Raw genomic sequence first — 25,583 nt, 5'->3', positions numbered from 1 at the left:
TGTCAGCCAAGAATATTTCATTACTAAATAAAATAGATGTTCATTTATTCTTTCTTTCTTTTCTTTTCTTTTTTTTTTTTTTGAGACAGGGTCTCACTCTGTCACCCAGGCTGGAGTGCAGTGGCCGTGATCTAGGCTAACTTCAACCTCTGTCTCCCAGGTTCAAGCAATTCTCCCACCTCAGCCTCTCGAGTAGCTGGGACTCCAGGTGCCCGCCACCAAGCCTGGCTAATTTTTGTATTTTTTGATGGAGATGGGGTTTCACCATCTTGGCCAGGTTGGTCTTGAACTCCTGACCTCAAGTGATCTGCCCGCTCTTGGCCTCCCAAAGCGCTGGGATTACAGGCATGAGCCACGGCATCCAACCTCATTTATTCTTATTTCATACTCTCATGTAAATATACAAATGGAATTACAATAAGGGTATCTGCATCTAATTTCCACGCTGATTAAATGACAGTTCTGTATCACAAAAGAAAGCACTAATCAATCATTTATTCACTCAACAAACATCTCTTGAAGCCACACAGTCAGACATGAAATTATGAGTGATCATTCCGTATATGATATGCAGCTTAAATGAGATGCTAATGCTGCTGCACCAGAGTCGTGAAGCAGTACCAATCTTTATGTTGCCTCACTCCAGTGTGCTTTTGCTTATTTTATTTCTGCTCTTGGCAAGATTTAAATAAAGGCTTTTTTTCTTTGCTCTACAAATGTTTGCAGCAGCTATATTATTACACTGACTTAACACAGCATTAACTACAGTACAAATACATACTCCCTAGATTGCTTTTCAAGAAAGGAAAATGTTTATGATCTCTATCAAACAAACACTGAATTCATCAGTCTGAAATTTATTTAAAGTGTCAGATGAATTTGACAAAAATCTATACCTAGAATTCATTTCTGAACGGTGTAGGCTTATTACTTTGATTTCAAAGAAAAAAAATACCCTAAAAATGTTCTGGCTCTCTCAGAATGTAAAGTTCAAGTTAAGCCATGTATGGCTACTATGGGTTTATACTGAATTATGTGAAGAAAATAAAAAGCATTTCTGGCTTGGTTGCTTAACTCAGAGTAAAATTGTTAGTCCCAATTCTGCAATAAAACAAAATATCAGTCTAAGTGAAAACAAGTGAGAAGCATGGGCTGAGAGGATTTTATTTTTATTACGCTGTACTTTATGATCCAGGCACCAACCTGAGGCAGGGCACAGAAAAAAAAAACATTTCTAGAAAGGGACAGGGCAAATCAGCCAAGAAAATGACTAAATGCTGGAGAAAACAAATCATTGAGCTATTTTAAATCTAATTAATTTGATAAAATACGTTTCTATTTTTCCCAACCTAAAAATAAATGAATACAATCATAGAATCATGAGTGCATTGCTTACAATGTAAACGTCTTTTTTTTTTTTTTTCCTATTAGAAAAGCTAAAGAACATGGTATTCCTGGGGATATTTTTCTCCCTTGGAAGTTTGCCATCATGTGTGTTACAGCTGGGACAAGCCTTACGAGGACTCCAAATTTCTTTCTACAAATGAGGAGCCCGTGGTCTGGAGAAACGAGGTGAGTTACCTATGGTTACAAAGCTAGCTGGAGGCAGACACAGAATGAGAGGACGGGTTGCCTGGCTCACATTTGCTCTCTTGTTCTCCGTCATTAAGTGATGGAAAGGGACCGAAATACTTACAACCTACAGAAATCTATTCCACTCACGATATGCTCCTTGTCATCCAATGATACAGAACAGATTGGATCATGGATTTTTGCTTCTTGAGTGTTTTGGAGTTCTGCAGCTAAACAGGATGCTGCAGAAACTGGGCATGAGGAACCTCAAGAACAAAACTACACACTGTGAAGTGTGTAGAATCATTCCAATGGGGTTCAAGATATTTTGGGGAGCACAGGTGACCCCCTTTCTAATGCACAATGTTTCTGAGGCTGGTTCCAGAGCAGACCACCATGAAGTGGCACCTGTAGAACGTGTAGGCAGTAGCCACTATGGGGCACTGTGCAACCAAGGAAATACACCTGCAAAACACTGAGAAATCTGGGTCCTCCGTTTGCTAAAGGTAGGACCTGGCACTACTTAATTAACCTCTCCCATCCCCAGTTCTCCCAACTGTAAAATAAGAAGAGTAATTAACTGCCCTGAACATCTCACAAGGTAATTGTGAGGATCAATAGAGACTGGGTATAAAAGATGATGTGGAGCTAGGAAGAGATATTATTATCATTACATGCGTGTTCTTTCCTCTTACTTGGGAAGACAGCACAGAAGCTACAAAACAGTATTATTTCTGGAAGTGTGGTGCCTGGTGCTGCCTCAGAACCTCTAAGGAGGTGTGCTTAAAATGCAACTTTCTGGGTTCTATCCCAGACTCACTGAAACGAAATCTGGGGGGGGGGTGTGGCCCATGATCCTGTCATGTCAAAACTTTCCTTTGGATTGCATGCCCCTAGAAGGGCTGCACTAGAAGGGATCCAGGGAGTAAAAGCCAGAGGAGGCTGGGAAGATGAGCAACTGCATTCCACAGAAACAATGTTCAACCCACTGGTTGGAATCTCCAAACTACCCACAGATGTCTGTCTGACCACAATCCTGTAAATCTTGTTACCTCTACCAAAACCAACCTCTCTCTCTGCAGCACTTCAAGCCCTGGAGACTACAGGCACTGCCAGACACACGCCTGCAAGTCTATGCAAGGGTTGTTTTCTTAAGCTTCCTGCTCTGATGGCCCTTGGTCTTCTCCCCTGTTCCTGCGACACTTCATAGGTAACTATTCCTCCCTGGGTAGAACCTTTATGTGACCAGTGATTGGCACATTTTACTTTCAGCGTGTGATGTACAAATACTTGAATGAAAGACAGAATATGGAATTCATTATACTCACAAAAATCTTCCTATAGCATTTAACACTATTCTTTTTCAAAATGTATTCACATTTCCCATTCGAGAAGGCAAAGATAATAAGCATTTGAGTAACAAATACCTGGATTCAAATATATTTCCAACATAAGTTTTTTTCATTTATTAGCTGTATCAACTTGGGCAGGTTATTAAACCTCAGATCAGTTTCTTCAACTGGAAGACAGATGTAATATCATACAACCTGGCCCGCCTTCAGGAAGATTTTAATTGGGCTCCATAGGAAAGGCAATTAATGTACTGCCAGGCACAGATGCTCAAAGAATCTTCATTCTCTTCTTGTCCTTTTCCCTTTTCACACTTTCTAATGGGTTCTCTAATAGTCTGCAAAAGCCACAGCTTGTAATGAATCTTCCAAAAGGAACTCCGACAGTAAATCTGATTTCTACTCAGTAGTTCGCTATTAAATGTTTTACAATCATCTCTCAGGGAGGGGGAGTGGAGGAAGAACCCTGATTGTTAGTGTTTGCCCATTCTATGGTGTAAACTCTTCCACTATAGCCAATTTCAAACTACCAATGGGATGTTACTGAACAGAACTGGGATGCGATGTGCAAGAGCTCATCATTGTATGAGTATTTCCACCACACAGATACAATAAAAGTAAATAACTTCGAGAGCGCAGATAATATGAAATAAATTGCAAAATGAAATAAAATAATCAGGAAGTGATGAGTGTGGAGTATTTGCCACCTTTGTTTTTAAACTGGCTCATAAAATTCCTGAAAAGGTACAAGCCAACTCCAGCACACTACTGTATCTTACTCTATCAAGAAAACTCTGCCCTTAGAAGGGTATTAATTCCAGGCATTTCAGCCTACCTAGAGAGCTTTATTTATGCAGAACCCTTTAAACAGATGCAGAAAGCACAGGCTTAGAGTTTCTACAGGGGCGAAACGTGGCTACAAAACAGTCTGTGTCTACGTGATACTGACATGCTGTACATGTGCATCAGTTCTGCTAGGGAAAAGCCTTGTCTGGGGAGAAAGAGAGCTGTACAGTGCTTAACACATGGAAACACCCGGTCAACAGGTAACAGTAATAGGTAGTAAGCAATAGTAAAATTTGTTACACCTCTTCTCTCCATCTCGTCCTTATTACGAACATTTATTTATGTGGCTTAACTTTTACCTTAGGTCCATCCTCATTGTAAGACACTCAGCCATGATGTAACAATTTTTAGGGCCCATGTCAGACATGTGTGACACTCTCACTTTAGACACAAGGAAACGGAGGTACAGAGGAGGAAAGCAAGTTTCCCGCAGTTAAAGAGATGTGGGACTGGAATTCAGGCCTTATACTTTTATAAAATGGATGAGTTCTCCAAAGCCTTTAGGCTACTATATTTTATTTGCTTATTCATTTGTACACTGTTTTCAAGAGATAATAAAATATATTTGTGACTTACAAAATTTTGTTTGCAGCCTGCTCAGTTCTAGAGGTGACATTTAATGACCCTGACTTGCATTTGCATTAGGTTGTCTTTACCACAACAGAGCCATCACATTTGAAAACTTGCTCAGCAGTAGAAGTGGCAAGAATTAACTTTATTATTAAAGGCTTATTAGGTACCAAGGATATTAGTACATAAATTATAAAGATGGCTTCATTTAAACAGAAGGACAACCTACGAGTTAGGTAATATTATGGCCTCAATTTTATGATGAAGAAATGAAGGCTCCTTGAGGTTAAGAATCCATCAGAAGTCTCTAGGGCTGGCTTGCTGGGCATGTGACCTGTGCAGTCACGTGGGACCCGACACCCAGGAGAGCCACACTTGTTTTAATGCTCTCCTGCCACTGGCGTGAAGTTCTCAATAACTCTGTCTTTGACTTTGTGTGCTGTACCTGAAGTCAGATGGGAGAGAGTGGAACGATGAAGCAGACGTGGGTCATATGTGTGCCACATCCTGTCCACCGTTCCTTGCTGCCCACTTGCAGACAACATTCATGATGCCTCATGAGCACAGGACTCTGGTGAGGCCACAATGCTTGGGAATTCAGCAGGACTCAAAACGAGTGCAAGGTGAGTATGGTACCTCTACGACAAGTGGAGGATCCCGCAGCTCCCTGAGGCCATGCTTTCCGTTAGAACCAGAACTAGCTTCAACACAAAAATAAGGCCATTGTACTTTAAGAAACACAACCGACCAAGGCCCCTGTCATGTCCTTTCTTATTTCCTTGTATTGGCCAAACACTTGTGCTCCAAATGGTGACACAGAAGGAAAGCCCTGCCTTGCTCATCAGGAAGCTGAAGGTAGAACGTGTTGGTAAAACACGCATGTATCAAGAAGTGAAATAAAAACAACAGAGTTAGTTTTTGGCAGTGTTTCCTCTGTTCTGGTCAGAAAGAAATACATAGGCATGTCACAGCTATGAAATACAAATTGTGTAACTTCAGTGATTATGCAAACAAGTTAAATGCTTTTAAATTTGCATTTAAAACTGGCATTGCACGGGTTAACAATAAACAGACAAAAATCACACCAATAATTAAATTTTTAATTTTTCTTTACTTAGAACATTAAAAATACTGTGACAATTCAAGAGGCAAGGAAGAGAAGGGAAAAGAAGGCAGGGAAGCAGTGGAAGGAAAGGGCAAAACATTTTGTTTTAGTATCTTGGAGGGCACTTCTTTCCTGTTTTTTGAATAAATGGCTCCACATTCTAATTTCGCACAGTGTCCCACAGCCACCCCTGGCTGTCACACAACTTGGAAGCATCAGTCAGTATCTGAATCTGAACTGACTCCAAAGCTCCTTTGCGTTGACCCCATTTTATTCAGCCTTTTATTTTAAGCAACAGGGCTCTTCAGTTTCAGAAAATTTTTGTCATGATTCCACTGTTGGCAATCTGGACATGTGACAATTGTTTATCCCTCTTCCTTTTTCTTAATTTTTTCCCCTTTCTCTGAATCATTTCAGTTGTGCTTTCTCCATTCATTGAACAAGTATTCACTCTGTGCCAGGGACATCTAACTCTGTCACTCGGGGATGCATCGGCAAAGCCTATGATTTTAGGGACAACAAAGGCCAAGTCATTTCTAAGAACCTCAGAAATCCCAAATGACGAGGTTTATGCAACTTCAAAGTCTTTCTGCTTTTTTTTTTCCTCCTAATACTTGATTACCTCTCTAAGCAGAGGCTGCACTTCATGCAGGTCTAATCTTTCAGAGCACAGTGTGGTTAGGAACCCACCCCCTGCCTGACCCCCACCGCCAAAATCTGCACTGGCTGCTAAGTAGGCATTCAGTCTCAAAGAGGGTTTGTTCCACTGAACACCAAATGTGGACTAGAAGCAGCAGATTAAAATTCTGTTTGCTTGTGTCCCATGGAGGACTCAAAGTCAGGGGATTTCTATCCAGGACTTTCTTTTTTTTCTTCCTCAACCGCTCCCTCCCCCAACAAAAGCCACTGTCTGGGTTGTAAGTTAAATCAATCATAAGTCATCTCAAAGAATAAGGTATTATATATAAGAAGGTAAGACAAGAGCGAAACTAACAAACAAAACCCTATGCCACTTAACGCTGCTTAAGCAAGAGCCAAAAAATGTGCTAGACATGCCGCCAATTCTTTTTCTTTTAATTCTTCTATTGTGTCCTAATGATAATAGCCACAAATGCCACCTTTGAGCCCAGCACAGGTGTTCTGGCTGGCAATTTAAAATACTTTGTCAAAAGGAACCAGATCATTTACTCTCACTTTACAGGGGAAGGAACGGAAGCCTGGAATACAGTCAATTTTTTCGTGGTTTGTTAAAACAAACAGAAGGAAAAGAAAGAAGGAAAGAAAAAGGTAACTCACACAAATCTCCGCAGGGTGCAGGGCCTGGAATTTGAGACTAAATCTGTGGACTCCAAAGCCCCGTCTCTCCTCACAGACTGCCCTCTACAGGTTACAAAGTGCATTCATGCACCGCGCATCTCAGTGCCATATGGATTTCAGATTAAATGTCCAATTCTGACCTCAGTTTTACTGAAAATAAACTCTTCATGGGTCATAAATTTTTAGAACTGGCCATAATAAACTAAATATCTGTGTACAAGTCCCAAAGTGAACATCACTGCGCCTGAAGCCTCTAGCAGTGCTTCAAACATGCTTGCTGCTAACACTTAGAACTGCCGTTATCAGAGACAGAGATGGGAGATGAGAAAGAAACAGATTGGGAGACTAGAAACTGAAGAATGCCAAGGAGAGAATCCAATATGACAAAACTGTCATCAATCTAGCATCTGTGTAGAGTTTGGGGGTTTCAGAAACATCATAGGTCAACTTGTTTTTCAAATGTCTGAAATTGTGCCCCCACATGTGTGAATTGTGGCTAGAGAGCATACATCAGGGAGTGCAATACAAAAAAAGAAAAACCACTTATTAAATGCATCATTGAGGGAGTGTCATTACATTCTGCTGTAAGCTGGTGGTAAGATTCAAAAGTAGACTGGTGGTGGGCCATTGCTAGGTTGTAATAAACCCACATCTATGGTGAAAGGCGTTTCTTTTGTTTAACAAACATCTATGGAAGAAATCTGCTAACCACTGGGGATATAAAGGCAAATGAGATGAGCTCCCGTATCTTAAGAACTGGTGGCAGGGGAGGGGCGGTGGGCTTTGGAGGGCATTTTGGGAGTGGTGAACAGAATATTCTACAAGTACAAGACAGGTACATCCGAACTGACTCCAAAGCTCCTTTGCGTTGACCCCATTTTATTCAGAAGGGAGCTGCAGACTCCCTAGAATTCTTCATTTGGAGGAGAGGGGCACCTTTCAAACAGGTACAACCAATGGGGAAAGGGGTGTGGGCCTCTGGCAGCTTCCTTCTGCACAGAGCTTGTCTTCTTCCATTGAGGTATTTGGACAAAAACCAAACTAGGGCTACTCTGTTAATTTTCTGCAGCAAACTGCAATACATCTTGTTTCATCCTTTCATCTTCTCCCCCAGGAACTTCAAAATATCGACCGCCCTTTAAACTCAGTGATAACTGCTCCCATCCTAGGAAGCCCGCAATTTGGAAATGGGGCAGAGAGGCTCCAGCTCTCACCCAGTCAGGGAGGGCATGGGTTGACTGTTGACAAAGTGCAGACGCCCCCTCCTGCTGCTGCTTTGGCTCTCTGGACAGAAGCAGGGCCTTCAAAGCTGTCAGTCAGACCTTTGAGAACATGAAAGAACCCTGGGTAGGGAAGAAAGGGTTTGTTTGTTTTTAAGCTCTTTTCATTAAGTTGACTGATAGGGAGACTCACACACAGCAGTGGGGGGCATCCAAGTCTGATGTTTAAGCCTAGACAGCTCCAAGGGGACGCCCGTTGGCTGTTCTCCCTTGCACCTGCCCAGGTGGCTGGGCCTCCCACTGTCCTCTCTGCACCTCACCCCTTCCCGACACCAAGCAGGACTGAACAGAGGGCCCTGCCCACAAGGCACCTGACCTTTGAGCCAGGGAGACAGCCAATCCTTTATTTAATTGTGGAGACTGTGATGAGGCTAGCCACTGTGTTGTGCCACTTTCCACTTCACGTGGTGTGACGGACCAACACAACTAACGAAGGTGACGTGCCTGGGGTCTGTCTGCAAGGTGGCCAGTGAGAGGAGGGTGGGAAAGCCAGCTCTGTACAGGCAGTCACCTGGGGTATCAGGGAGCGCTACACTAAGCCGCTTTTTGCACATCTCCACAGAATGAGATTCTCCCCACCCTTCACTGGCCAGAGAGTGAGTCCTGGAATTGTGCAGAGCCCCCAGCCTGATGCTAGTCTTCTGTTTCCTGGACACCAAGAGACAGCCTTTCTTTCCAAAAACGAATAAAGATAGTTATTTTGATGTATAAACTGAATGTTTAATAGTAATTCACTAAGAGGGTGAAAAATGTGAAAACTTCCACTTAGCTTGGATAGTCATGAAATGTAAACAGGTAAACCCAGGCCACTTCTTCTTGTTAGATCCATATTATTTATTACCAGTTTTCTAGGAAGCCACAAAACTGTGTTTACTCTCACTGCCTGAGAGTACAGTTCTCAAGGAATATAAATCAGTTGAAAAAGCAATCTAACAAATAAACAAGCAAAACACCAAACTTATTACTAAAGGTGTGCCCAGGCCAAGTTCATCTCTTCTCCCAAAAGCTTGAGATCCTTTCAAATCCAGTGCCAATATCCAATGATTATGGGTTTCCTGAAGAGTGCAACATTCTTCAGGTTCACAGGTTGGTTTGGGCACAGGATGAAGGCTTCCTAGACATTAACATTCCGGAGTACAGTCACAGACCTTTCTAACCACATCCAGTCATCTAAAAACTTCTCCAGGACAACGATATAATTAAAAAGTGTGGAGAAACCAACCGGCAATGTAAACCCTATTAAGATGGCATAGCACGGCTCATAAGGAAAATGAAAAGGGCTTGGGGGTGTGCGGGGATCTAAGATCATTAAGCAAAGTGAAAGAATTTTAACAGATTTTTAAATTTAATATAGTCATGCCATGCTAATGACAGAGACACATTCTGAGAAATGCATCCTTGGGCAATTTCATCGTTGTATGAAATCACAGCATGTACTCACAAAAAATCTAGATGGTACAGCCTACTTACTGCACACCTAGGCAATGTGGTACGGCCTATTGCTTTGCTCCTACGCTGCAAATGTATACAGCATGTCACTGTACTGCATACTAGGCAATTGTGACACAATGGTATTTGTGTGGCTAAACATATCTAAACATAGGAAAAGTACAGTAAAAATATGGCATAAAAGATTTAAAAATGGTACAGCTGTATAGGACACTTACCATAAATGGAACTTCCATGACTAGAAGTTGCTCTGGGTGAGTCAGCAAGTGATGAGTGAATGTGAAGGTCTTAGGACATTACGATATGCTACTGTAGACTTTATAAACACTGTACACTTAGGCAAAGTGTAAGTTTACACGAAATTTACAAAAAAAGATTTTCTTTCTTCAATAATAAATCTTAGCTTAAGATTAGTAATTTAGCTTAGTAACTTTTTAACTCTATAAACTTTTTATTTTCTAAGAACTTTGGACTCTTTTGTAACACTTAGCTTAAAACACAAACACATTGTACAGCTGTACAAAATATCTTTTCTTTATTCTATAAGCATTTTTCTATGCTTAAATTATTTGATTTTTCACTTTTTAAACATTTTTGTTAAAAGCTAAGACACAAACCCACAAATTAGCCTAGGCCTACACAGGGTTATGGTCATCAACATCACTGTCTTCCACCTCCCACATCTTGTCCCACTGGAAGGTCTTCAGGGGCAATAACACGCATGGAACCACCATCACCTATGATAGCAACGCCTTCTTCTGGAATCCTCCTGAAGGACCTGCCTGAGGCTGTTTTATAGGTAACTTTCTTTTTTATTAATTAGAAGGAGTACACTCTAAAAGAACGATAGAAGTATAGTAAATACACAAACGAGTAACACATTTATTATCGTTACTTTATTATCGTTTATAATCATTATCAAATATTATGCCGTGTACATAATTGTATATGATAGACTTTTCTATGACTGGCATATAGTAGGTTTATACCAGCATCGTCACTAAAATACAAGTAATGCAGTAATGCACACTGCAGTACAACCTCACAACAGCTACAAGTCTCTAAGAGATTGGAATTTTGCAGCTCCATTATAATCTCAGGAGACCCCTGTGTTATATGTGGTCTGTCACTGACTGAAGGTTGTATGTGGCACATGACTGTATAGTATCTGAAATACCAGCAGTGCTGAAGTGCTCTAGGAACCAACTTAGGTTCCTAACAGAAGATGAAGTTTTCTTTGCTTGGTGCATGAGTCCAGGGCCAAACCTGAGTTTGTGCTTATGTTGTGGAAATCAGGAACAGCCCCAGGCAGTGGTGGGGACTGCCAAGCTGACACAGTCAGAATAACAACCACGAATAGTCAGCATCCATGAAGTCACTGAAGTCCTTTTAAGTTGCTTATGAAGGTAATTTAAAATGATTTCCACAGATGTGAGGACACCCACCCTTAGGCTCTTCTTTCCTCACTTGTATGAGAGGTCCCTGTGTCTAACATAAATGGAAAAGTGACATCATTTATTCAAGTGCCCCACATACATCCTTTTGTTATTTATTTATTTATTATCATTATTTTGAGATGGAGTTTCACTCTTGTCACCCAGGGTGGAGTGCAGTGGCATGATCTCGGCTCACTGCAACCTCCGCCTCCCGGGTTCACGCCATTCTCCTGCCTCAGCCTCCCGAGTAGCTGGGATTACAGGTGCCCGCCACCACACCCAGCTAATTTTTTGTATTTTTAGTAGAGAAGAGGTTCCTTTTGTTTTAAACTTCATGTGCTTTCATTACATCCTGTGAAGTTCTATTTAATACTGAAGATCACTTAATGTTCCTAACTTCAGTCGCTGGTAATTTTTTTTTTATTTCAATTCTAGTACAGGTTCAGAGTAAGGAAAAGAGTCCTTTTAATTAACTGACATGTGCCAAGCATTCCCCTGATTTTAGCCTTGCCTTTGGGAAGCTGAAAAATTTCAAAAAACAAAATAAAACTAAACAAAACACTCACTCAGAAGGATGTGAGTCTGGGAAGAAATTCTGAAAATATACAAAGTTCCACATAAACTCTAATGACCCCAAATGCTCACTAACCCTTCATCTCTCTCCGTAGATGTCCCCAGCCCTGTGGCCATCTCCTGCAGGGAGCAATGGCAGAACGAGGTCATGGCCATGCATCTGATACACACAGGCAGGGGACAGCACAGCAGCTTCCTGGGCTTTAAGCTAAAGGTGTGTGTTAGTTTCTCCATCTGCAATGGGGTTGGGCTAAACCCAAGATCAAAGCCCTGCATTTATAATTCTTCATGGACAACTGACGCTGTATACTCCCCCTGGTGTAGAAGTACCTTTTTCAAATTTCATACATGATTCTTGGGTGGGCAGCATAATAACAAAACACTGCTGAGCCCATTCGTTCTGGAACGGCCTTATTATCACACCAGGTGCTGAAAATGTATGTAGTTCTAATTGTAGGATTTGTACAACATTTATGAATCCAAGACAAAGTGCTTTCATAAATTCTCCACAGACAGATCCAACCCAATATATTTACTAATTATTTACCGATTACACATGTCCATTAGTTCCGAATGCTTTGCTGAAGGAAGAAACAAAGATGCTGAACCCTATTTTCAATCATTTTCAACAGAAACGTGAATGTCAGGTTTTCTCTGTGAGATTCACAAGTGGCACAAAAATTATAAGGTTGAATGGTTTAGCAGTGATTTCCTAACATTGCTAGTAAATGTGTTTCTCCAAAGTGATTAGTGGCAACTCCAAAGTATAAGACAGTGTATGTGCAGAATGGCCCATCTGGGCCATGGTGTCTTGTCCTTAGAGAATGTTCTGTTTATAAATAGATCACTAGAATTTGAGGAGCTCTATTCATGGCGATTCAACTTGAAGAAAGAGGGAAAAAATCCAACCTCCTCTCTTTTGTTTTAGAAATCACATTTAGGGAGTGGACAACTATCCTTTCAGTCTAACAGGACTCTTAGATCCATCCATTCGACACAGATTCATGAAGAACCTCCAGGGCTCAGTACCACACAACATGCTCGATAGCTGGGACACGGAGTTCTGGAGGCTGCCTGTAAGGAACTTACAGTTCAGCAGGGATGGGAAGGGAGCAAAGTCAATTATAACAGAGTAGCAAGTACAGCAACAGAGAAATGATGCTGTGCTGCAAGTAGGCACCATTAAATCATGTTAGGTGTGTGTGTGTCAGGGAAGGCTTGCTGGTAAGTTAATGGGAGTTGGTGGAAGTTAGGGGTTGGGAGGCGGGCAGAAGGAGAGGGAAAGAACCAAGTCCATAACAACCAGGTCAAGGAGAGATGCTGAAGGTAGCTGTGGCTAAGAGGGGAGTAGGAAAGTGGAGACCATGAGCGTGGATCCAAGCCAGAAGCACATGATGTTCTAAAAATGGCAGACAGTGTTCCGTATGCAATGGAGGATGACTGGGGAATCTAAGGAGAAGAGAATGCAGCACAATCGAGCTTAAGGTTTGGAAGGAGGACTCTTGGCCAAAGCGGCAAAGGGATGGGTATGCAGGAGGGGCAAGAGTGTATGGAGACATCTGTAAAATGAATTCTAATAGAACATGCTATGTTAGCTATGAGCAGTGCGCTGCTTCCACTCAATTTTTTCCTTAAAGAGTATGATAAACACGGGATGCTGAAGCCCAAGAAACACTTCACCCTCTAGAAACTGTAAATGTCACTATTTCCATAAGGGCAGAGACTGTGGACAAGCACATGAAGCATAATCACATATTTTCAAGCCACTTAAATAGCGCATGCCCAAGGGCACATTGTAGACAAGCCAGCATTTGCAGCAGCAGGTAGCAGAGGCAGCTTCCTTTTCAGGAAACAGACACCAAATCATTAGAACCTTAACGCTGTGTCAGCTTTGGCTGCCAAATATGCAGCTCCATACCAAATGGTACCATTTGCATCTGGCTCTGTATTTAAGCCAACTTCTTTGGCTTTAAGAAAATTATGAATTTATACAATATAATATGAGCACATCTGATTTTCATTAGGCAGTTTGCCTGTTCTCCTTTTTCACTTTTGAAATCACATTTATATTTCTTATTCTCTTCCATTCTACTAAATTTTAAGATATCACTTTGCTTTTTTTATTTCTCTTTTTTTTTTGAAATGGGGTCCCACTCTGTTGGTCATCCAGCCTGGAGTGCAGGGTGTGATCTCAGCTCACTGCAACTTCCGCCTCCCAGCGTCAAGCAATGCCCCCAACCTCAGCCTCCAGAGTAGCTGGGACCACAGGCGAGTGCCACCACTCTTGGCTATTTTTTTCTATTTTTGGTAGAGACGGGGTTTCACCATGTTGCCCAGGCTGGTCTTGAACTCCTGAGCTCAGGCAATCCACTCATTTTGTCCTCCCAAAGTGCTGGGATTACAGGTGTGAGCCACTGCACCCAGCCCATTCTACTTTTTCTTTATATTCCTTTGAACTTCAGTTTTTGGTATCATGGACACATCTCTCAAAGCTGGTCAGCACACTCCAAGTACAGACCAGGAACTGATGGGGTACGGGACAGGCCTGGACTGGGTTTTTATATTTACATTCATTATTTCCAAATTGCAATGTAGAATTTCTCTGTAAGAACAAAACTACAAGGAATCTATATGACTTTAATCTTCCATGTCCTGATGAACTTTTCCTGATGAGCTAGTTCTTTAAAACATCTCCTAAGATAATCTAATTATATTATGTAGAAAAGCTTCTAGAACTGACCTTATAGTAAGCTTCTATATTATAATTGGGATAGAAATATATCATCTAGAAACAAGAGAGATTCCTTGGGCTAAGAGTCCTATATCAATGTCCACTTGCAATGTTAAATTTTTTCCAAATTCACAATTCAGAGGCTACAAGTTAAATGCCAAATAAAATTGAACTCAGTTGGCAGATTGCTTTTTTTGTAAATAGATGAGGTCTTGTTCTGTCCCCAGGCTGAAATGCACTGGAGCGATCATAGCTCACCGCAATCTTGAACTCCTCTAGGCTCAAGAGATCCTCCTGCCTTAACCTCCTGAGAAGCTGAGATTAAAAGTGCAAGTCACCATGCCTGTACACAAATTTCATTTTTAAAGTGTGTTTTTTTCATATCAATGTTATATGTCCAGCATTATTTTTAATAAACTGGAATATTTTAAAATACATCTTCAAGATTTAGAGTAAAATGTACTGGCTTGTACTACATTTTAAAATTTACTTTTGGTCTTCTGGTTACAGTCTACCGAAGGAAGATCTATAGTACTGAACAAATGGCAAAACTAGGCTCTTATGTTATAACAATCCTGGGGTTTTTATGACAAAATGAACTTCAGACAGCATGAAAGTTTCAATGATGAACAAATATTGAACTTTTGTATTTTAATAGCACAATCAATACTTTATTCCAGGTTAACTTTACCTTATTTTTCTAAAAAAGATAAATTGTTTAAAAGTTATTTTGTTTAAACTTTAAGTATAAACTGGTGAGCAGGTGACACAAAACTAATCTACTCTGATATAAATCAGAATAGTGAGTACCCATTGGGGGACAGTGACCAGAAGAGGGCATCAGGAGGCTTCTGGGGTGCTGGTAAGAATTGCTTCTTGATGTGCTGGTTATATAGGTATATTCCGTTTATGAAAATTCATCAAAGCATACACATGCTCTGTGCAAGTTGGCACTGGCAAAAGATTTAATAATTAATTTTTTCATGTAGCAATTTTCTGGTTAAGGTATATGGCTGAAGAAAACAAGACAGATAGAGTAACTGCATAAAAGCCAGAGTAAACCTGTGCCTTGGAGGCAGCAGGCGCCACAGCTTCCTCCCTCCACATGTGGACAGAAGCAGCACATTGGTGAGAAAGACATGTGCTTAGAGAGGCAGAAAACGAGGAAGAGAAACGTTCAGGACTCCAAAGAGTCTATTTAGAGAGAAAAAAGGTGGTAGGTGGGGGAAAGTAAAGATGACATGTTTCTTTGTACCCTGTTCTCCTCCCAAATTCCATTTGACATCATGCAGAGATGTTCATTTGACATTTCTGGTTTGAAGACTATGAGGGGAATGCATCCCATGGGCCAGTGGTTACTGACTACAATACCACCTTCAGAAAGTTTAGGAAATCCTCTTATGGCCTTCTGTGATTTTCAAGCTGGGGATATAGCCAAGTTGGCTTCTTGCAGACCTTCAATCCCAGAAGGTGGTTTGGGGGTAATATTCCACCTCAATCTTTTGTACCTGAAGTTGATGAAATCTGACATGTGAGATTACATGGAGCTGACAATGTCACATGAAAGTAAATCTGGATTAAAATATTACATATATATGTATATACACACGATAGAAGGCCTGTGAGCTCCACACCTTCGTTGGGTGCAATGACGTCACTCACCCAAGCGTCTGAACACATCAGCACCTGTGAGCTTCTTTTAGTAAAATTTAGTATCTACCTCCCATTCTACCATCATAAACAATGGGGCCTGTGACTTAGTCTCTATTTCTCCCCCACCTTAGAGACTGTCAGTACCAAATGAAGAAAATTTTATTTTGAAGTACACAGTTGAACATGCCAAGAGGCTTAACCACATCTCTATAAAAATATTTGTTTGGCACCTACACAAGATAAACAAGAGTGCTCAAATACCTTACTGCATTTATTAATCCTTATTTTCCACCCACCATATATATATAAAACAAACAAACAAAAACAGGCGTGAGCACCTTCCTACAATCCTGTTTCCTACAACCTCTCCACACACACAAACTTGAATGTTACTTAAAGGAGAAACAAACCAATCAATATGGGTATGCCTTTCAGTTCAGTGAGGAAAGTTCTAAGGAACAGCCCTGTGACCAAGGTCCTACTGTGTGGGTTGAGCAGGGACCTCAAGGGCTGCACCCTGGTGCCTGGCTGGAGGTTGTGCCCACCACCCTGAAAATTCAGTGGCTATTGCTTAGGTGCTGAATGCGCACAGTAATTCCCAAACCAAATCTGTACGCCAGTCACAGTTAACCCTCTGCATCCGCAGGTTCCACATCCACAGATGCCACCCACCAAGACTCAAAAATATTTGGAAAAACAAATAAATAAATAAGAATACAACAATAAAATACCAATAAAAATACAGTATAGGCTGGCATAGTGGCTCATGCCTGTAGTCCCAGCACTTTGGGGGTTGAGGCGGGAGGATCGCTACAGACCAGAGGTTCAAGACCAGCCTGGGCAACAGAGTGAGACCCTATCTCTCCAAAAAATTTTAAAAAGTAACCAGGTGTGGTGGTGCACACCTGTAATCCCAGTTACTCAGGAGGCTGAGCAGGGAGGATTGTCTGAGCCCAAGAAGTTGACACTGAGGTGAGGCATGATTGCACCACTGTACTCCAGCCTAGGCAACAGAGTGAGACCCTGATTGTAAAAGACAAAAACCAGGCTGAGAGTGGTGGCATGTGCCTGTAATCCCAGCATTTTTGGAGGCCAAGGTAGGAGGATCGCTTGAGTCCAGGAATTCAAGACCAGCCTGGAGAGAACAGTAAGACCCCTGTCTCTCAAATAGAAATAAAAAAAACAAAATCAGCACAACTGTTTAGATAGAATTTACATTGTATTAGGTACTATAAGTAACCTAGAAACAATTGATTTAAAATATACAGGAGAATCTGCCTAGGTTATGCAAAGATACTATGCCATTTTATATCAGGGACTTGAGCATCCATGGATTAGGGTATCCATGGAGAATACTGGAACCAATCCCCTAAGGATACTGAGAGATGACCGTATTTCTACATCATAAACCTACCTCTCATTTTCAACACAGTGTGGTAAGAACAAGATTGAGCTAATTTGGCCAATTGAAAGACAGGGATCGACATGGAGTAAAATGAGTTTGCTTAGTTTTACCTGTAAGACATGCACATTAAGCACTTGATTATACTCATGGGCTTCGAAATTATAATTGGGATAGATACACACCATCTAGAAACACACCTTAGGCCAGGAGTCCTTCCATTACCCCTTAAGAGGCACATTGTGTAATACAGTCTAAAGCTTTCCTTTCACCGACTTCTGGTTCTACATAGAATACTGTGCTTAACAGTCATGAGACAATACTGAAAAAATGCCAAACAAAAAAACTTAACCCTGCCTTTTCTGTGTATGTATCCAATGGTGATATATGGGGTATTAATAGGATATGATGATAATACAGCATGATGTAATCAGTGGCTATTGCTTAGGTGCTGAATGCACACAGTAATTCCCAAACCAAATCTGTACGCCAGTCACAGTTAACCCTCTGCACCCGCAGTTAACCCTCTGCATCTGTATTATCTCTGATAATACAGATGACGTGTTTTAACTCTGTGGGGCAAAGTGTAGAGTGAAGCAAGTAACAAATGTTTAGATTTAACTTACGGAAGCAATCACATTATTTTAAAGCCATACCTTTCAGACACTTTCCTACTACTATCAAGCCAACTTTGGAAACTCTCCCACCTCAAATAGTTAATGAAATAACCTACTTAAAGGCACCCCATGAATGTTATTCTAACATATCAAGTATTGAGTCAGGCCAATTACTTAATTAGTTCAACTTTCCCAGCTACTAATTTTGAACATCAGGCAGAAGAATGTTTTTTAACTACACTGTCACTCAGAGGGTGTAAGCTGCCCTTTAAACAACAGAAATTATAGACCAATTATATACATATCTATTATAGACCAATCATATACATATCTAATGCATATAATAGAAATTATATATTATAGACCAATTATATACATTATAGATCAATTATATATTATTATATAGACCAATTGTATATTATTATATATACATATAGACCAACTATATACTATTATACATATAGACCAATTATATAGACCAATTACATACTATTATATATAAATAATAATCTATAAACTATAATATATACTATATTATACATATAGACCTATACATACATATAGACCAATTATATACTATTATACTTATAGACCAATTATATAGACCAATTATATACTATTATATATACATATAGACCAATTACATACTATTATATATACATATAGACCAATTATACACTATTATAGACCAATTTATACATATCTAATGTATATAATGTATATAATAGAAATTATAGACCAATTATATACATAGCTATACATATATTGACATACTTTTAAAAGAAAACCGTATTACACTTGTCTATTTCCCATTTATTTATAAATTATTTAAACTTTACCTTAGAAATTAGAGCATATAGTTTTCTTTTAAAATAACTCTTAGGCTTATGGTCTTAATTATTTTGCCTATGTCTATAGTGATTAAAAGACACTACAATGCAGGGCAATTCCAAATAGTCGCCTGCTCTCCAGCAAAAACATTGAATCACCTATAGTATTTGGTAAACTTCTGGCTGACCTAAAACATCTCAAGTGGTTCATCTCTGTCATCACAGAGAACAGCTAACCAATATGTAGGATTCCAGTCATCAACCTGGGGCCAGGTTCCCTGAGGGACCTGCCTGAGAAGCCAATCTCAAAAGTTAGTCTCAACAGTCAAATGCAAAAGTTAGTCTCAACAGTCAAATGCATTCTGCATATCACCAAAGGGACCAAGGGAGTAGAGGTTCTTGCATGTTGAGCATGATGTCTGCTGTCGTCATAAAGAACATTTACACAAACATGCATACTCACATATATGTACACACGTAAGTATGTTTTCCATATGTATCCTATTTATAATAAACTAAGAGAAAGTTTAAACCTTAAACATTTTTGTTGGCTTCTCACAAGCCATATAATTTGGAAAATAAAATTTTCCCAGAGATAAGCCACATAGGAAAAACAATGTTCTTCCTTCAGTCGGAAGGGCTAGGCTCTTGTCCTGATTTTGTTAGGCAACAGTCATGAATCCCAACAATTAATGCTGAAGTATCCTAATTCAAGTTCCCACTCCTGATTGCTGATGTAACAACACATAATGCGGGAATTTATTCCTCTGGTACTTACTTGCAAGTGTGTGTGTCTGTGTGTGTATGTGTGCACATGTGTCCTTTTGAAAGACATTCCTCTTTTTCATACGAAAATTTCTTTTATTTATTTCTTTATTTTCTGAGATAGGGTCTCACTCTGTCACCCAGGCTGGAGTGCAATGGAGTGATCATGGCTCACTGCAGCCTCAAACTCCAGGGCTCAGGTGATTCTCCCAACTCAGCCTCCTGAGTAGCTGGGACTACAGGTGCACGCCCTCACACCCAGCTAATTTTTTAAAAATTTTTTGTAGATATGTGGGCCTTGCTACGTTGCCCAGGCTAGTCTTAAACTCCTGGGCTCAAGCAATCGCCTACATCAGCCTCCCAAAGTGTTGGGATTATAGGCACTGCACCAGGCCCATACAGAGATTTCTAATGGGGTATAGTTTCCCTGATTTTAAAATACAATTTACATAGCAAGATCCCTCTTCTAACAGTAAAAACAAATCCATTCATTTAATCCTATATGTACAGTTCCATCTTGTAACTGGGTTAGCTCTATCATTTAGAAAACAAATCCCATATGAACTGTACTTTTTTCTACCCATTTGAGGTCAGTGGCACAATTATGGGTTTTTGGCACATAGCAATATACTTACATTTCAGAAAAGTCATCATTACACTTTCAAAGAAGCTACTTTCACATTTTACTTCTGAATAATGAAAGCTATTGGATTATCTAAGAGACTTACCCTTTCCCATATTTAATTTAAAGCTAAGTCATTTTAGAAACCACAATTACCAACATGCAAGAACCTCTACTTGAAAAATTTGTATAATTTGAACATGGAAAACCAATTGTTTTAAATTTAATAAAGCATTTTTCTCTCGGGCTCAAACAGTAGAAGCAGCCCAGAGTAGAACTTAATGTGTGAATTATAAACTTCTGAAAACAAAGACTTATCATCAAGATACTGCAGAATTTTTCTTTACAGTGTATTCTCTAATGCTTTAACCAATGTATTTCTAAATGTCCCAGGAGACTACTTTTTGAACTTGCTATCCTTACCAACCCAGTAACTCAAAGCAGATGGATCATTTTCTTGAATCTTCGCCTAAATTTTTCCTTGGAAATTTCACTTGATATGACATGCTTCATATCAGCCCAAATTTCATTCTAATATTGACTGCCTGGATATTCCACATTTCATAGCCCATTGTTAAGTTGCAGCTTAAACCTTTTTCTGCTTCCAGGTTCTGATGAACACATGCTTTCTATCTACGTGGGCTCCCTGACATCCTCTTCCATCGCATACAATCTTCCCCATCCAGCAGGCTCAGCCTGGTTTGAGGATATGAAAACTTATAGTCTTAGTTGGTCTCCGGCCCCACACAATGACAGGAGTTGTCATTCTTGTTTTCCTCTGTTGAGTGGATCTCAGTCTAATAGCATGGGCTTTGGACACCCAGACACAGGTTCAAATCCCAGCTCTGCCAAGGCACTTTACCTTTCTGAGGTTCAGTCTTCTCGCCTGTAAAATGGGCACAATGATACCTCCCAGGATTGTGGCTAAAGTACACTTTGATAATCTGTGCAATGCAAATGGCAGGATGTGGTACATCATAAGTGCAAATTAGTTACTATTATTATTCTTTGAATTACTACTATCTCCTGGGGCTGCACAGGAATTAGCTTTTAAGTATGTCACAACTTACAATTATCAATTTTGTGGAATCTCACACCAGAAGACATGTTGGAAAGGATTTAATTTAAGCCTTCCTTTTCCAGCCCTGGAAACTGAGCTCTGATAAGGCTGTCTTTCCCCACTGCTGGTCGCTGCAGGAGCACTGGCCAACAGCTTTCCTTGGCTCTCTAAGAAAGTCCAGTGCAAAACTACAAACGTAGCCTTCACATGCTTCTAGCTTTGTAAAGCCACTGCATGCCTTCAATTCGGTCTTCTTCCCTAGACAAGACCACACAGGGCAGCAGAAGCCAGGACGGCACAGAACAGTTCTGTCCAGCTAGAAGTCCCCCACAGTGGGCAGCATGCCTCTGATGTCATTTCCATGCACAGAACAATTCCCCCAACCAACCAGTGGCGCTGGGTACTGTGGGATAATCAGGAACGTGCAGGTGGCAAAGTGAAGACAATAGTCCCACAAGTGCTGGGACCCTGCTTTCACCAGGGCTAGGACCAATGCTGGGGCTGGACCAGATCACCAACTCCTGAAAAGCCTTAGGACTGCCCAGGTCATACTTCATCCCCTTTAAATGTTATTTCGCCTGTGGACTAGGTAGATTCCAAGTATTCTGAATTGCAACTGTTCCCCTGTCAATTCAATGGGAGGGGTGGGAGGTGGCTGGGACCAAGCAAGAGTAAATTTCAAATTTTGGAAGGGGCATAATAAATCCGTGTTTCTCTAACACTGATGTCTTTGTATTGTGTACTTAATAACATTTAGAAACAAATTTCTCAAAAGTTGGAAGGAGAGCTTTCAGAAAAATGGTAGGTATATTAAACTGAAAATGTGGTAATCCACTAACAGTGGCTGGTCATCTACAGCCCATTCAGTCTTTGGCACTGATATCAACAACTGGTGTAAGAACATTGAAAATTTCTGTGCAAATATGCACCTGTGTTTCCCTTCCACTTTCCAAAATTTGGAAAGAGAAGTGTTTCCTTTCCACTTTCCAAAATTAGTATATAGTTATATGCAATTATTACTTTTATAGTCATTTAGGAATTTCATCCCATTTTTTTTCAGGGATGAGATTTCAGATTTCAATGCTTAGAAAATCAAAGCTTAACATACACCTGCCATGAGGGTACTATCTGATTCCCTTAGACATTTATGCATGCTGAATTAAGTAGTTAATTTAATTTAAGTAATTAAATTTTAAGATCATATTACAGAAAATCCAGGAAAAGAAAAAACTCAATCAGGAATAACACAATACATTTAAAGAGCAAATGCAGTAACAAAGACTGTCCTTATTATCATGCATAAGATATTTTTATTCAAAGTCTCACCAATGAGGCAGCAATCTGCAAACTAATTAAGAGCTTCCCAGAGGACAAATATCTCCAAGTTTTTGGAAAGGAACCTATCATTTATTTACCTAAGCAGGAGTGGCAGAAGCCTAGAAATGAGTTTGTCATTTCAGAAAAGATTTAATCACTTGAGAAATGCTTGGATAAATTCTAAACCTGGAGGGTAAAATTTCAGTCAGTATCAGTATAAGCAACAGACCAGAGCCTCACACACTGAAATCATCTCAGAAAGAGGAGAAACTCGGGGGTGGCGGGTTGGAACCTCCAGAAACAAGCAGGTACAGGAATTTTTTCAGCAGTCCCTTCACTATTTAACCAATCTTTGCTGGCTGGATTGGCCACAACTCCCTAGACTCAACTTATGTCTTCACCCCACAGAGTAAACCTTTTCCCTCTTAATTATCCTCATCAGAAACTCAACACAGATAATTGCCCTCTTCTGCATGATAAATCATTCATATGTTTTCAAATGTTAAATTGTCTCAACTTTGAATCCTGTAGTCTAAATATCCTGAATTTTGTATCCTTTCTTCCTAGATCGTGTGCACCACATAGCAAACTCACCAAATGTTGGTCCTTGCTCTGACCTCACTCTTTCCAGGAGTATCCATCCAAAGCCTCTCTAAACTGTGGAGCTCAGTACTCCATATAAAGCAGTGACTCCTATCACAATCTCTACAAGAGATTTAACTCAAAACTCCAGAAGCTTTCACAGCACCAAGCAAAAAGGTAAGATGCTACCATTTGTATCTATTACAGTAAGAACTGGATACAGTGCATTTTTAACTTTGCAGTAAAATTCAAGGCACTTCACCTATTATTTTAGAGTTTCATTAGTTTTGAGCACAATATCCATTCACCTTTGCCAACAGTTTCTTTTAAGGCATGAGTACAAAATTCCTCAAGTGCTATAAAAATTTTGGTTGTCAGTTCCAGAAAAATAATGAGGCAAGGGGAGTGGGTGAAAAGAGGTTCAAGGCCACACATCATTTTTCCTTTTAAAAGAAGTTTTAACCCTAACTTTGCAGCATATATATATATACACACACATATATACATAATATGTGTATGTATCTACATATACATCATATATATAGCACTTCACTTTATTGGAATTCTTCCTTAGTCATAAATTATATTTCAAGTTGGCAAAAAATGTTGGTCAGAATTTCAAAAAATGGAAGCATCAAAGTAACCAGCATGGGGTTTTTCAAGTGTGCTGCCAGCCCACCAAAGACCCCCTCACCTAAGCAGACAGTCCGCGGCGAGGAGGGCCAGCATGCCCCTTTATGGTCAGAACGGCAGTGGTACAAAAGACAATGATTTCAACCAAATATGGTTTGCCTCTCGTCAAATTTTTCGCATGTCCAATAAAAATAAGTTCACAAAAATCCAGCCAAGCATTACTTTCCCCCCAAAAGTGCTTCTCAGATTACAAAACAGCTTTGAAAGTTCAGCCTGACAAAACAAATATGGTACTAGGAGGAGAGACCTGGAAGGCAATCACAAAAAGTCTCATTTAAATTCCTGGAAAGCACAGCTTCTCCAAACACAGCTATTCAGCTCTTTGGAAGGCAGCACTTGCGGGAGCCATTGAGTTTAACTTCACTCAGTCCCCCAACACAGAACCGGCAAATCCGAATGAGATGGACGTCACACTCCCTACTCAAAAGAATGCATCAAATATCCACTCCGTACACCACGGAAAGTAAACCCAAAAGCGGAGTTTGCCGCCTGCCAACTACATAAGAATTAACACTCGGATTGTAAAGATCCCTACTACCCCAAATATTATAGCTACAGAGAACCAGAAAGCAACAGAACACACTTTAACCTTTAAGAAGTGTAGTTTTGTACGGGAGTTGGCTGAAGAAAGACAAAAATCTTCACTCCCAGAGCCAAAAGAGCCACAATAAAAGGTCACCGTTACTGAGCCACAGGGGCACAACTGTATCCGCCCGTCCCCAAAGCGCAAGCCGTCCTCCCGTTCGCTTCTCCAGAATTTCCTGCTTTTCCCCAAACCACCTTCAACATTCCCCACACACGGGTCTGGCCCCAAACACGTAGTGTATCTCCGCGCACAGCAGCGCGGAGGCTGCAGCGCCACCAAGGAAGGCGTCGCCCACCCTTACCCAGTGCCCTCCCTTACCAGCCTTCTCCCCACGCTGCGCCTCGAAGCGCACGACACCGTGGTGCTCGGCGCTCCCCCTGGCAGCGCGGCACTGGAGTCCGAGGCGTGTGTGTCACATTTTATTCCCCGGCAGCCGCTCGGGTGCGCGCGCTACGCGCTCCCACACTCACACTGACGCCCGCTAGAGCTGGGACCCTGGCCGGGGTCTCCCGACTCACGCCGCGGAACTTGGGGGCTGCAGAAGGCGAGTGCGCGGCGGGAGTCGTCCTGCCGCAGGCTCGAGTCCTCCTCCTGCCACCGTGGAGTCTCGGAGCTGCCACCGTGGGGTCTCGGAGCTGCCCCGCGCTCCCGTCCCGGGCGGCCTGCCGAATCACCTCTCCGGGGCCAGCGCTGCTCCGCGCCGGCGACGGCTGCAAGCGCGGGCGGCAGGGCACAGCGGGTGGCTCGGCCTCAAAGCCGGCGGGAGGCTACGCTCAGCCCCGTGCCGCACGCCTCATTGTTTCGGGCAGCGCGGCGGCGGCTCCCGCGGCTAGAGGAACCGCGGCCCCGAGCCCCGGGGAGAGGCGGCGGCTCCCGGCCCCCGCACCGAGGCTGCGCTGCGCCCCGCCCCCGAGCTCCGCTCGCCCGCTCCGCTCGCCCCAGAGCCCCCTCCCTCTCCGCCATCCCTTTCATCCTTCCCTCTCCAGGCTCACCTAGCTGGCGGGAGCCGGGCACTGGGAAGTTGGGCTGCCCCCTCCCCGCGCCCCCGGCCCGGCAGCTCGGCCCGCCGGCGAGCGCAGGCGGGGCGCTCCCTGGCTGCGCGCGGATCTCTGCTTCTCGCGGAGAGTGATTGCAGACTTGGGCTGCGTGGGGCGGTGCGGGGCAGCACGGCTGCCTAAAAAGGCGTGTTTCTCCCCGGCCGCCGCCTCCATCCAGCCCTAGTTCTTCC

General features: G+C 41.6%; 1 protein-coding gene across 3 annotated transcripts in view; it reads right to left on the bottom strand.

Moving 5' to 3' along the window:
- Nucleotides 1-25,226, bottom strand: part of ST6GAL2 (ST6 beta-galactoside alpha-2,6-sialyltransferase 2) — an 82,391-nt gene extending 57,165 nt beyond the window's left edge. For 2 of the 3 annotated variants that reach the window (XR_004033322.1, XM_030827644.1), the window contains exon 1: nt 24,674-25,226. The gene's annotated coding sequence lies outside the window, so the exon portion shown is untranslated. The remainder of the gene's footprint in view (nt 1-24,673) is intronic. The other variant, XR_004033325.1, reaches the window with a different exon arrangement.
- Nucleotides 25,227-25,583: the final 357 nt, after the last annotated feature.

This window comes from Nomascus leucogenys, chromosome 14 (assembly GCF_006542625.1).
Source record: "Nomascus leucogenys isolate Asia chromosome 14, Asia_NLE_v1, whole genome shotgun sequence".
NCBI classification, from domain to species: domain Eukaryota; kingdom Metazoa; phylum Chordata; class Mammalia; order Primates; family Hylobatidae; genus Nomascus; species Nomascus leucogenys.
Note: the sequence above shows the minus strand (reverse complement) of the source record. Positions and strands in the feature narration are given on the sequence as shown.